Here is a 15,487-nt window from a genome sequence, read left to right on the forward strand (position 1 = left end):
TCGTATGCCTTTATTTTGTTAAGTCTTATACTGATGTGCCTTCTCATTATAGTGATGCCGCTTTCCATCAAATGAGCCAGAAATAAAACCAATGATGCTATATGAGCTATCTTCTGACATTGCTGAATAAAATACTCGTCACGTTCAAAGAGCAAGTGACTTGGAGTATATAATATGTGGAGTTCCACTGTATTAAAAAAAAAAAAGCTTCTAAATTGTTTAAAACAAGCTAAAAAAAATTAAATGTGTCTCCTCTTTCAAACGCTGTGGGTGTGTCCACTGAAAACTTAACTTAAACTTAACCTATGCCCCACTTAATAAGGATGCTACTTTCATCAATTTTCTTAAGGCTATGCATTCCTACTTGTTTGAGACGTAAACGGCCAAGAATGTTAAGGGGGAAAAAAAGTTTTATGTCTATGTATCTCCATACTTAAAATATGTTTAATAATTATGTTCAAAACTGTATATGTAATGTGTTTAGAAACAAATCTCCTTCATTTACAAGGTCTCTATTGCAGTTACAAAATGGAGGAAGCAAAAAACTTTTGTATGAAGTGAAAGAAGGTAAAGAGGAGGGAAGATTGCTCCCTCCCCTTCCCCCCGAGACCCCTCACCTCACCCTTATTCGCCCTTTCGCCAGCTCTGAATTTCATCACAAATAGCCATGGGGTGTAGTCAGTGTGACGGGGGTAAGGAAAGAAATATCCAGTTAGAAAATGACCCCGGAGCTTAGCACTGATTGATGCGGTCATGTAATGTGTGTTGCTGTATTGCAAGCTGCCATGTTATGACTTACACTACAACTCCTCACGCATTCATTTGGAAGTCAACTCATGAAAATACATCTATTTTGCTGTATGTGTTATTTACATTATTGCTCTATCTATATTTCGCGGGTCTTTTCTATGCATTTTATTCAACATTTTAATAGGCTGCACACAAGCACAGGAGTCCAAATACATTATTTTTTCCCAGATAAATTAAAAAAAAAGTGCAATTTACTGTCAATTTTTTAAATGTATGCTCTCTCTCTGTGCTTGTGAACCTAGTCCCGTCTAAAGCTTGTGAGTTGTTATTAGAAAGACACACTAATGAAGTCATTATCAGATTTTGCTCATTTTGCGTAGCGTAATTAGCCAGAACCCTTAATGAGTTTGCAAATTGAATGAAAGCAAGTCTAATGACCCCCTCTACTCTGGAATGAAGAAAATAAATAAAAAGATACAGTGTTTGTTTTTCCACCATGTTACAAGTCTCCGTGATTTATTGTCACCCCAGGAGACATCTGGTAAACTATCCCTTATTTTTATAATGAATCATCAGCCAGGGGGAAAAACAATATTATCCAGTCTGTAATATTGTACTCTGGAGTCTAATAATCTAATGTACACCCGAGTCTGCGTCTTAAAGTGCCATCGGTGCTCTGGGAGAAGGGAGGTGCACATCTGGACAACTCACAATCACTATTTAAAAATGTTTATACTTCATCTTACCCGATGCAAGGACACACACAAGCACAAGCAGAATGCTGGAACAAATACATATATTTCTGATATACTCTCGGCAGCCCCAGTCTTAGGCACAATACACCCGCACAATCAAATACCAAGATTCACTGTGAGAGATATATTGAGAACTGACTTTACGAGAGCCAATATGTGCTTCTTGCGGACTCGTATTGAAACATATAAACACAAATGATTAAAAATATAACTTACCTTTAAATTCAGTTATAATTAGTGTGAGCCCTGTGCATGTTTTTCTCTTCAATGAGCTTCTCATTTTGTGTTCCGTAGCACAGCGTCAAGACGGCAGGCTGCAAAAAAATTGTTCTCATTATCACACAGTTGTTTCCTATGCATTACTGGACATAATAATTTGGCGACGTAGATGGAGTTCCCCAGTCCTGTGCTCGCACTGGAATTAATATTTATAATAATAATAATAATCATCATCATCATCATCATCATCATCATAATAATAATAATAATAATAATAAGAAGAAGAAGAAGAAGAAGAAGAAGAAGAAGAAGAAAAAGAAGAATATAATAAACTAGTGTGCTAGTTTTTAGTTAATTTAAAGTTCCTTTAACGGCAGTATTTTTTTTTTACGCTCGATTAATGACCGCCCCTTACTTGGAAAGCCTGTACACGTCCATGTCAAAATTGAGCAACAATAAATGTAATAATAATGCATACATTTGTGGCGACTGGGGTCAGAATTTCACAAGTTACTACATGTTAAAGATTAGCTGAGCTGTCACCAATGTCTTACAAATGCATTATGCCATCTAGTGGCAGAAAAATGACCTCAACACAAATCGATATAAGCCTCGTTTTGAACTTTAACCCAATTGTATTAATTATTATGAAATTACTGTATCAATGACTAAAAGATGCAGCCATATATTTATTAGTTTAATTTTTTTTCCACTTATATTATAAGTATGAAAACTTAATACATTTTTTATCGTACATTTTATTGTACATTTAGAACAGATATAAAATTTGTGATTAATCGTGAGTTAACTATCGAAGTCATGCAATTAATTATCATGAAAAGTTTTCAATCGCCTGACATCTGTAATTTTTAAGACTAGTGGTGATCAGACTGGCCAAAGCTAACAACAGAGCATGTCAATAGATTGACGAGTCGACTAATCGGTAAACAAGTTGCCATAATAAACTTGAGGGAATTAAAAATAATAATAATAAATACAAATTAAAAACTCCACAATTCACAGTTCAGTTCATTTAAGTTAAATACTTTTCCCTTTGGTGGTGAAAATTACTAGTATATAGAAAATAAAACATATGTGTAAGCTCTTCAGTGAAGGAAACAGTAGCTCCTTGACTGTTACACACTGTGGTAGGACGGAATGTTACACTTTCACTCTCGTCTCTTCTACACAATTACAAACTACAACCACAATAATAAACATGTTGTTAAATGAATACCTGCCTCCGTTACTAAAACTGCACTATGCTGTGAAGTTTTTCAGTATCTGTATTGATTCTCAACTATTGTTTTTTTTCTTTCATTACTGTTTATCAAATTCCCTTTCAGACTCTAGACACTTTCTAAATGAGAGTTGGGAGAATGTATAAGGTTTGTGTTTGTCATCATGGCTAACGAGCACAGTATGGGCTTGCCTTTGCCATTAAAACATACACAATTTTGTACATATCTCCCTTTTGAAGAAGGAGGGGGTTTCAATCAAGCACGGTCAATCAGCCCTTTGTTATATGCTTGCTTATCAAGAGGATGGGCTCGTACTGATTGTCATTGATCAGCAGTTGTGGCTTCCACAGCAGGGGAACGTGGCAATAAAATGTTCCAAAATAATAGCAGCAGAGGCCAGCGTGTCTGCCATTAGGGAATCCTTAGAAGAAGTTGAGATACATTCAATCATGCAAAAGGCATTTTTTCGGTGTTATTAAGTGCTTCAACAACCCGATTCAGTGTGAGAAAAGGAGGAATTGACGTTTTGCTAAAGTGGCAGCTTACTGTATATATACTGTTGTATTTGATAGAGCGAGCCTGTGCATCTGAAAGATTGTTGAGCATATATTTATAGAGCCGAGGATTTATTTTCTACTTTCAGACAAAAAGGACATTGATGGAGTGTAGTCACGCTAAAGGATAAAGAATCTGTGTTTTGATAGAATACAATAGGTAACTTTTGTCTAAAGAGTGGATTGCTACTCCATAAAGACTTCCACACTCATTTTTGACTCAGCTAACGGTCCTGTTGACAAATACGTTCTCAAATCTCTTCTTTTGTCTGATGCCATAGCTCAATATAAACAATAAAAAAAAATCATATGTATTTTCTCACACTCCGTTCCGCTATGTTTGTACTACTCTGAAGGTCCAGTGTCTCTCTTGGCCGTCTGAACTCTGGTCCCCTCTACGTTGAGAGCATAAGTAGGCATGTGTCAAGAGCTACTCTGTCAACTTGCTGGATGGGATAATCATGAAACTTGTTTTGTTTTGGTAGAGGTCATTCTCAAATAATGAATTCTCCCCATCCTGTTATACTACTGCTCATTGTCAAAAGTGTGAATAATCAATCAAAATTAAATTTTAAAAAAAATGTTTGAGTTTTTTTTTGTGGGGGGGGGGGGGGGGGCTATACCGTAAGTAGCTTGTTTTCAGAGCATAATACAAGTAAAAAAAAAAAAAGATAAAAAAAAAAGGAAAACTTTTGTTGCTTGCGTAACACACTTGGATTGGATCGACGTTCATTTTTTTGCACTTTAATGTTTTCTTTGTATCATATTAAAAAATATACATCAAAAAATGTGAGAAAAAGAAACCTTACAAAGGTGCTCGCAATGCAGTGTTTGTGTCATTGTTTGCAATGACCCTGCAGTAAAACATTCCGTCGTGCACATTGCAGCAGTACCGACAATGAGACACACTAGTCATTATAATAAATAACTTCGCCTGACGTTGGTCCAGGGCCAGGCAGAGTGGCTTTAGCTCCCACTCAGTATCTATCGCCAATGTACCTTGTGATTGACAGGTGACCAGTCCAGAGTGTTTGTTGCCCGCCTTTTGTCTAAAATCAAAAATGGCATTGGACACTCTAAGAAAAACAGTTGGGTCAAAAATGGACCGACCCTCTACTTGGGTCTATTTGACCCAACTATGAGTCAAGAAATAGGTCTTTTAAGTGTAAAACAACTCATAAATATTGGTCAGATCCTTTACTTTAAAAAAAAATGGGTCATTTTGTATAAAACAACCCAGAAAGTTGAGTTAAATTGACCCATAAAGTTGATCGGTCCATTTAAAAAAAATCCATAATTAGGTTACTTTTGACCCAACAGTTTTTAGAGTGAACAGGGGTGTGCAGACTTTTTATATCTACCCTATAATAAATAATCTTTCTGTAACTAAAACCCAAAGATTATTATCTTTGTAAAGAAAGACTTTCCGATTCATCTCTTGTTTTAGATCTCATTACTTGAATCCATTTACATACCCAATGTTGTTGCACATAATGTATCTTTTTTTTCTTCTCTTTTTCTTTTTCTCTGTGCCAATGCAACTGCCCATCATCATCTGCCAGGCCTGCGGCATGTTAAGTCGGTACCCACAGCGGTGACTAATTGTTTGTTATGTCAGTGCCTGTCGTACCCGTTTGCCTTAATGGAGTGTACTGTGGCGATCCATCAGGCCCGATGTCACCTGAAGTGGTTGCGTGTCAGCGGGGCGAGCGTGCCCCGCACGTGTGATTTACTGGCTGCCCGTTGTACCGCTCGCTCCTCGCCTCTTAGCCGCGCCGCCTTGCAGCTCACCCCTCTCCTGCACTTTCCTCAGCTTCCCCTCCCAGGCCAGATTGATTACCGGCGCGGCTGGCTCATGACACTCGCCATCTTCTGGCAACCTTTTAGTGCCATTTTATAGATGTTTAGCGCACCTCATTTGGCTATTTATACATCTGTAAGTGGCCATGAAATATAGATTTGTCTTGATGGGTGTCAGCGGCGGCACTGCGGAAGCTGAGCTCTGGCTGGCGCGTCGTTATTTTAATGGTGCGAGATGAAGAGGCCACATGTCGGGAGTCATTTTCAAACATGCATAAATGCTAGTGTTTTTATTTTCATCTAATGCCCACACTCATATTTTACTGAGTGCAATAAGGCAGCTTGTGTTCAAGAAGTGTTTATTGGTGCGGAGAGATGGAAATGGCGAGGTGAAAGCATACGCACACACACTATTAACTATGTGGATGTTCTTATAACAGTAACCTGGTGTGAAAGCTGTCATCCACGCACACGCAAGGTCTCACGGGTAATTAGACGCTGGCACGCGCTCGATGTGATGCGCGGCTTAATTGAATAGTTAACAACTCCATGGCCGGCCTGCGCACATTGGAGGTGGCACCTGCCAGCAAGCTGTTCTATACCAGCCCGTCGCATTGTTCTACTCTGCCTGGGACCGAATGTCAGCGTTGGCGCAGAGCCAAATTAGGGGCAGTGTTGTGCAGCAGGTGGGGAGATTGCTGGAGGGTGATGGCAGGCAGGTGCCCGCTCTGCCCTTCAATGAAGCTCCAGGAGCCCATCTGCACTTCCCCTCAGGCCTTTTTCATGGCCATGTGACAGGGAAGTGACGGTGCGTGCGTGTGTGTGTGGCCTGCGTGTCGGCGTTTGTGTCTGTTGTCCCATCTCAGGACTTAAATATGAAGTGGGTATGCGTGTGTGTGCGTGTACGTGTGCATCCAGGAAGTCCCTCCTCCCTTGGGCTTGAATATGAAGTGGGACTACGGTGTCCACCCCAAAGATAGGTAGGCTGACAATTTTAGCAAAGGAATCTTTTTGTCCCTACAGAAAGTAAACATAGTATATGTCGAAAGCTCAAAATATATATATCATATATGTATATATATGGCCACATTTATCCCAGGCACTTTAGACTCTATTGTGCATGTTTGACAGCAGACATAGACAAGACAATAACACAATAGACACAATAGACAGAGTACACTCAACAAATGAGCAATTGGATTTTATTTGTACATAATCAGATGTTGTTATTTCTATTCACAACAATATATTCTTGTCTCGAAGCAAAGCTAAATTAATTTAAATTATTTTTTATTTTTTTTAACTACCTCCAAAGTCAAAACCAAATCAGGACTTATTGTGAAAAATATTACTGAAAATATAAATATTTTATATTAAGTGTATATTATTCATTCATTCATTCATTTTTTCGACAAATCCCTCAGCTTTAACCCGATTTCAGCCAAATGCCTGTGAAAAATGGACTTGATCACCCCAAGCACTTAATTTCGGCGTTAAACCCGCTAGCGGTGTCGGTGTTAGCCGGTTAGCTTAGCAATAAGTATGGCTTCTCCATCTTTCCTCGCCACACCTTTGCGAAAACTATACTTGTTAGATGTGTAGCTTATTCGCCACCATGAAGGTGATAACTACTGAATCAAGAGTAAGTCCGCAACGTGTTTAGCCACACTAGTGGCCAGTGACGCTTGTTGCTAACTCACTGGTTGTGACTTGACAGTCAACCACATAAATCAGGGGTGTCCAAACTTTTTCCTTAAAGGGCCGCATACAGAAAATTGATGGATGCAAAGGCCACTAAAGACATTATTTGACTTTATTAAACAAAAACCAATCCATCAAGCAATTATGTATTATTTTGAGAAATCGTTTCACACCTTCAGCTTTGTCATGATTTTGGAGAGACCCACAGCCATGTGTCCAACTAGAATAAATCCATCAAGAGCTATATGTATTAAGATAACAATCTTTAAATCAGTTTTTAGTTGAGTTGAGCTTAAAAAAAAAAAAGTATCCTCACCCAATAGCATTGAGTGAGTGAAATGTTATTTTTTTGTATATGCCGTGGGCCGGTAAAAAAAAATGGACAGCGGGTCGCAAACCAGTGAAGCTTTTTGGGAAAGTTTTGGCAGTTTGGAAAAACTTTTAAATCTAATTCTCAGTTTTGCTATTCAATGTTTTAATAAGACAAAAAATCTCAAATTTGACCCACAGACTGCAATGCGAGATCAGCGCTTAAGCGCAGCAAAGCCGTAAAAAAACAAAAACAAAATAAAAAAGAGCAGCAAAGCCACACCACACAGCACGTTGCCAACCTTCACTTACGTATGTTACCAAAGTCTCCTTATACAGTATGTATAAATGACTGTAAGTCATTATAGACCAGAGTTTGCCAACTGCACAAGATTGTCATGAAAGACAGTTAACGCAGTGAATGTAGACACGTGCATAATGATTGCACGAGTTATGCATTGAGTTGTGCATTATGAGCGCATAATTGTCTCACCAGAACAGATTCAGTAGGAGCCGTCAATTTGGTGTCCATGTGGTGAAGCACTTTTGAAGGCTTATTGAGATAACAGCAGCCACATACACAGTATTATTTGCTCGGAGCGTGTGAATTATTACATATGTCATTCGGCTTCTTTATTAAATTTCAAGTGTATCAAATTTTCTTTTTTTTATTCAATTGTCATTTAAAAATTGTCATTTGTCATTTGTCAATTAAAAAAAAATGCTCATAATTTATCTTTCAATTTACTTCATAAGCACATGCATTCAAATCTTAGCATTCAGCTTTTCAGCATTCCCACGCAATTTCTGCAGAAATTGCACTTAGTCCTTTGTAATCTACTCAGTTTAAATAGACCTGGTATTTTCAAAGAAATGCAACTTTTTTGTTGTTGGCACCGCTAGGCTGAAGTCTTGTGCTTTGTTTCCATCGGGTCATTGAGTTTTTAGTCATTTTAGCTTGCGGGTTTCATTTGCGGGCTCATTTCTCAAAACGGTGACAGAGGCAAGCATGGGAAATAAGCACAGATGGAGTTTTGAGGGGACGCTTTTGTCATTTTTTAAAGAAAGGACAGATCATTATCTTTTTTTTTTTTATTCATTATACAGTACATAATTTTTAATCCATTAATACTGCACTCAGCTGTACAGCGTTTATATTTGTTGCATCCATCACACTGCACAGAGAACCAGTACAATATTGCACCCCTGAGCAGCATTTTGATGCTTTGCTTAAAGGCATGTATTCGATGTAGATTCCAGTCTACTAGCAGCCAAAAGTCTACACACTCCTGTTCAAATGCCTTTTTTGGGGGGATATAGAAAAATGAGACTACAATAAATCTTTGTTTTCTTTTTCTTTTTTCTTCTTTTTAATCTCCCATTGATGTGGCCTATAAATTGTACAACCCAATTGGAGAAAAAATATGATGTTTTTGAGAGGGGAAGTAAAAAAATACATAAAATTGAAATAATATGGTTACACAAGTGTGCACACCCCTCTCACTGGGAGATGTGGCTGTTTCAGAATGAACTAATCACATTCACTCTCATGTTAAATGAGAGCCAGCAAACAACTGTTACCATTTAAAGGGCCTCTGATTAACCCTAAATCCATTTCAGATGTTCTAAAAGGCTCTTCCTGACATTTTTTGTTGCTTTCTAGTAGATGCCTGAATGTGTAACCACATTATTTTATTATTTTTCCCCTCTCGAAACATTATTTTTAAATTGGGTTATAGATTACAATAATGTTTTTTAAAATGTTTTTCATGTTGGCCTATTTTTTTTATATCTCAAAAACTTGGTATTTAAACAGGTATGTGCAGATAAAAATGTGGAAAGATTAAGATGTAGAACAAAGAAATGTGTGAATGCGGTGGTGACTATCTGTGTATTGAATCATTCAGAAATCCCTTTAATTTTTAATGAGTGGTTTTGTGTGTGCTTTTGTGGTGAACTTGTGGCCACCAGTGCAAAGCTACATTTCGACACAATATGGACTCACATAAAATTCACTTGTAAATGCCTGAAATGATTTCATCAGGCTAAAAAAAATTCACGCCTGCATGAGCAAAACGTTCAGTGAAAAGAAAAAGCGCTTGTCAGGTCAAGCAAAATAAAAAGTAAAAGTAGGTTTTATACTTTGCAAATATTTTTTTCGAAATGCCTCTACTTTTTTTTTTCTTCAGACACAAATTGTGGTTTATTTTACTTGACAATGTACAAGTATGTTTTGTAGGAGTTATAGGCATTCGGAAGAGTAAGTGGGCCAGCTGATCAATAAGTGAATCATTTCCGTTACACAATTTGGTGTTTAACTTCCCAGCCAAGTGGGACGGGAGCATCTTAACCAGCACCTTGGCAAAGGTCTCGTGTTCGTTCATCCACTGGGGCCCGTGGAAGACCACCCGCCATCTGCCAATAGACATTAGGGAAGATTTAGTAATTAAGTGATAGGCTAAGGACTAAATTGGGTGTTTGAGGTCCCTACAGCCATGCAGATAGGGGATTCTAATTGACCGGAATATTGATTACCCTGGTAAGGGGTGTGCACAGTAAATTCATGAGCTATCGATTAGCTGTTAGACCTCCTCGCTTGTCAATGGAGGAGTATACTTTCCCCGCAGCTACAGTCAAGCGGTTTCGTTCGCATGGCAATAGTTAACAGTAATATTTCCATATTCTCATAATACTGACGATGGAGCCATGTGTAAAATTAAGTGCATTTAACAGATATTGTAGATTCTTCCACTCATGCAAACATTTTCAAAATTGCAAATTTTTACGACATATTATTGAATCAGCAATACAATTTTGGAGCGATTGAATGATCTGAATGAATTGCTATTAGAGCCAATCACAAGAAGGAGTCATGCAATATCAACAATTATGAAACTCTTCTCAACTAAAAAGAGAATTGCTGAACCAATTTAAGATTACAAATTGAATTGTTGACTAACTTAAAAAAAATGCTTCAATTGGTAATACATGATTTAATTAAGTTAATCCAAAGTAAATACATTAAGTATAATTATGAGATCACTAAACTGAATTCAAGTGAATAATAATTAATAATATTAAGTTTAATGAACTAATAATTAATTAAACTTAATATATTCACTTTGGATTAACTTCATTTAATTGTGTATTACCAATTGAAGCGATTTTTTTAAAAGTTGGTCAACAATTTAATTTGTAATCTTAAATTGGTTCAGCAGTTCTCTTTTTAGAGTGTATTTCCATGCGTCTGAGTCTTTTTAGCGCGTTGTAACAATTGGCGCCGGCGTCTCCAAGAGTAGTTTTTCGAGCGGGCTGTTCTAAGTTTCAAATGCAATGTTAAGCAGGTAGGCAACATAATTGAATATTCAATTACCACCCACTTGGGCGAGTGAAATCAAACGAAACATGACTTTTAGGTCGTTTCTGACTACCCTAAAATGGTTGGCACAGTTGATTTTAATTCATACTTTTGTTTGCCTCTTCCGCTAACACTTCCACTTCCATCACTTCAAAGTAAATTTTGCTTACGGTGTGCTCTCAAATTAAAATACATTTAAAAAAACTTTTAAATATTGAATACACGTTGTCAGAACCATCAACGCGGAGATATCGCGTCCTCCGCCTACAGTATACTTGAATTTACCTCAAAAGAAGAATGATCATGTATGACAAATTTCTTCCAAAGAACTGGGCAACTATGTGCTGAAAGTGATTTCGGACCAGTGTGGCGGTTCGCCACACGACAGTCTCTAACCTGAGTCATTTAGAGCCTATTACAAAGTGTCAATATATTGATCCAAACAAGTGTCTCGGTGTACTGCTCTGTAAACACGCCGGCGCTGTTTTTATCTGCTTGAATCTTATCAGGATTCAAATCTTTTTCTCTTCAATTCACTATAATGTGGTCCTACAGATTTGGAGCTAAGCATTTGAATGATTGTACCTTTAGTATAGAGCAGGGCTCCTGGCAACTTATTGTAAGCATTAGTACTTTTTTTGTTATTATTTTTCGGGAGGGGACAGAGAGATGTTTTGCCTCTTCTGCCTTCCCTGAGGAAAATATCATACAGCGTGCCACCCAATGTGCAATATTCCCAAAGTTTCACATTTGTTTTCTGCTGCTATTAATCACACTGGACTGTAAAATGGCAATGTTGTGGTGTCGAGGGCGAAATGAGTGGAATTGCCACGGTCATGTTCCCATCACTAAAAGCGCATCATTGCATGCACTTTTCTTGTGATTGAAGCAAGCTCACGCCATTTTCGCACCACTAAGTGTCACCCTCCAGCCATGCTCGCAAATTGAATTAGTTTCAGTGTGAATTTATGCTTCAAAACTAGTAATTATGTTTTAACCCCAGAGGAAACAAGCAAAATGCGTCATGTCTTCAAAAGTGGTGAAATGCGCTGATCTCTGATTAAACGGCAACCGATGGGACAAAAGTTGGAAGCGCAGCAATTTAGCAGCCATTCATCTGTTGGCAAATTAAATCACATTACACTTGACATCTTTTTGGAAAGTTTCATAAATCTGATGGAAAAAGTTGCTCTCTCAATTACCATGTGAAATTAATCTCCTTAATCCCAATTTGATCTTTTTCATGCGTATTAAGGGGTATCTCTCATCTGCCCACCTATGTGTTTTAAATCTCTGTCACAGTCTGGACGTGACTGTTGAACACCTCAGCAAGATGGAGAACTGATTCAAACAGAATGTCATTAATCTAATGCCTTTTTAAAGATAATCATTTATAATAATAATTTTTGATTGACTGTCAGTTTGTTTAGCACAATGTTTATCATTGTGTATCATTTGCCGTGTCGTGTGAATACGCTTTGAGATGTTTCTAATATTTTGTTTGCCTTATTGATCTGCATGAGTTTGTATTGCTTGCGACTAGGGCTGTGAATTGCCTAGTACCTGGCGATTCGATTTGTATCACGATTCATAGGTCACGATTCGATTCGATACCGATTAATCCCGATGCGAATCTATAAATTGATTATTGCGATTTTTTAACACTCAAATTTACAAAATACTAATCAGTAAACTTGTACGTGTACACTGTAAGATTTGTATGAAAATTTATTTATTTATCTGAAAATTCAGGTTACAGTCTGTTTCATGTTTGAACAGCACTGAAATAAAATATTAAGGCTTAATGTTCCATTAATATAACATTCTTCCATGCTTAATGTGTGAATCCTAACCCTAAGTAAGACGTTTTGTTTAATATTCCCATAAAAAATTGATGTTTAAAAATCGATTCGGCCGCATATCGGATCGATTCGAGAATTGCGCGCTGTAATATCGCGATATATTGCCGAATCGATTTTTTTCTAACACCCCTACTTGCGACCAAAAAGTGACCAACTGGTGGTGCTATCTGCTAGTGATGGCAAAATGAAGCTTCATGAGGCATTTGCGATATTTTTTGACTCCTCTAGATGGCACTCATGATTCAATGATGCAATGCAAATGTAATCCATTTTCATTGCACTTGCCTTTATCTTTAAACCAAGAGCACCATCTAGAGAAGTCAAAAAATATCGCAAATGCTTCATGAAGCTTCATTTTGCCATCACTACTATCTGCTATGATTGTCATGTTGACCAGCCAAAGACAGCAAAAGTGAGTGATAGTGATTTTATTTAACTTTTGTGTACAGAATAGTTTTAAAACAAAATCATTATTTAAGTGCAGTTTTTTTCCCATTTTGAAGAACATTGGTAAAAGTTCAAACTGCATAATGTTTTAGTTTTTTTCAAATTGCTAACTGGCTAAGAGGTCATGCAGTTAACAGCCTAACTAGTCTACTAGGCCATCTGAGCTCATTTCGGGAAAAAAAAAAAAGAGTATAATTGTGTTTGGTTTGTGGGCGTGTATTTGACTTGTTTCATGCAATTGAGTTGTCAGCGGTCAAATTAATGTTGGAAAAACGTTTTTTTAATGATTTATCCTGGTCAGATTTTTTTTAAATCACAAAAACCTATCATTCAACATATCATGGCCAGCCATCAAAAAAAGAAGTAAAAAATGATTGTGATAGATTATGTTTATTTTTTAAGCATAAAAGGCATGTAATAAACAAATATTAGAGACAGATAAAGACAGGACATTTTTATCGTCCTCAGGTAAGACTACACATAGAGTTTGGGGGCCCCCTGGTGGCTTGGGGGTCCTAGGCAGCCGCCTACTTGGCCCTATAGCAAGAAACGGCTGAGTTTAACCTTTACACAGACTACTGAAACACTCTCATACATTCCAATGAAATGCTCTCTCACGTCTTAGTGAAATACTCACAGCGCACTAATGAAAGGTCAGAGACACTACAGAAATACATTCAATTACTGTACTTTTTCTCTCACACGCACACATACACTACATGCCAATACTAAAATGTATTTACATGATACCGATTTTTTCCCCTCGCACTCAACAGAAACACTCTCACAAAATATTGAAACATTCTCAGACGCACACTAGTTTAATCTTCACACAGACTACTGAAATACTCTCATACATTCCAATGAAATGCTCTCTCAATACATTCCATTGGAATGCTCTCACACACCACACAACCACTACTGAAATGCATTCACATACTATGGATTTTTATCCCTCACGCAGGACAGAAACACTCTCACACAACACTGAAACACTCTCATATGCACTGCTGAAATTCTCTCATACACTACTGAAATGCAGTCACACACACTACAGAATGTTTTTGCCACACACTCACCAGGAGCACTCTCACACGCAATTTAAATGCCCTCATACACACTACTACTACTACTACACACTAAAATACTCATGTATTCTATTGAAATGTTCTCACACACTACTGGAATGCATTCACACACTACAGAAACAAACACTCTCATGTATACTATTGAAATGCTCTCACACACATGCGACTGAAATACTCTAACGCACACTACTGAAATGCATTCTCACACTACAGAATTGTTTTCCCTCACACACTATTTAAACACTCTCATACATGCTACGAGAACACTCTCATGTCACTACTAAAAGGGTTTGACTCCTTACTGAAACACACACTACTAAAAAGTCACATACTAATGACATTCTCTCATTCACATTACTGAAATGTGCTGCACACACTAATCCAAACAAAATAATAATGGTAATAAAAATAATTCTGAAACTCCCACACCGTACGGACATGCTTCAGTGTGTGTCAGAGGGGTAATCCTAAATTAGGCGCCTGTATTTGCTCCTTTATTCGTAATCACTTTCCTTCACTATTGCATGCTACAAATGCGAACGTTTGCCTCGTAAAGGCTTCAGTGCTGTATGTGCCCGAATGAATTTCGTGGTTTTCCTCATTCACTTGTGCTGCTTACATTGATGTGTGGTTACTCTTCACCGAAGGACTCCCATGTGTGTGCGTGCGCACAAGCAAGCGGTCGTCTGTCCTTTTGCTGGGATTAGGGCGGCGAATGCTGCAAGAGGATGATCAGACCGGGAGCACACCAGGGTTGCTGTGCGATCACAGAGGGATTATGGGGGATATGGTGCTGTAGTGCATTGCAGGGCTGCCTCCAGTTAGGCTCATCTCCGCCACGCTCCCCTCACACACCCCACTTTAATTGCCTTTGCTTCTTTCATTACTTTTATTGCCTCTCCTCTGCATTGCGTGCTCCCCGCCCGGGCTTGTGGAAAGGTCATTGTGATGGCGGTCGTGCGCGCGCGCGCACACACACGCACATAGACGCACGCACGCACTCCCTGACAAGCAGAAATTGGCTGAGGCGCTAAAGCCGGAGAAACCAGTGACACAATGGGGTGGCCACTAACACGCTGAGCAGATTTTAATCACATCTATAATTCACGACATCATACCAAGGTGGTAAGGAGACCAGACTTATAGTTGTGAATGCCATCTAAAAAAGGCGCATGACACACAGAAGTGACTTCGGGTTATTTTTAGATGCTGCTTATGAGGTTGGTAATCTAAACAAACACAATCTCTCTCTGTGATATTAAGGTGAAGGTGAAACGGCAGTGAGGCCGTGTTTGTTGATGCTATTATTTTGGTTGTTGGGATGACCAAAATGTTCTGGCCCCAATGCCAAGTAATCAGGACACAGTAGTGTTGTTTTGATACCGCTCTTTGGCCCCTGATAC

At 38.2% G+C, this 15,487-nt stretch overlaps 1 long non-coding RNA gene across 1 annotated transcript in view; it reads left to right on the plus strand.

Annotated features, from left to right (window-relative positions):
• Nucleotides 1-15,487, plus strand: part of LOC147177137 (uncharacterized) — a 57,335-nt gene that overhangs the window by 35,119 nt on the left and 6,729 nt on the right. The gene's annotated exons all lie outside the window — the stretch shown is intronic.

This window comes from Leptonotus elevatus, chromosome 3 (genome assembly GCF_054856555.1).
Source record: "Leptonotus elevatus isolate MCC_2025b chromosome 3, RoL_Lele_1.0, whole genome shotgun sequence".
Taxonomy (NCBI): Eukaryota; Metazoa; Chordata; class Actinopteri; order Syngnathiformes; family Syngnathidae; genus Leptonotus; species Leptonotus elevatus.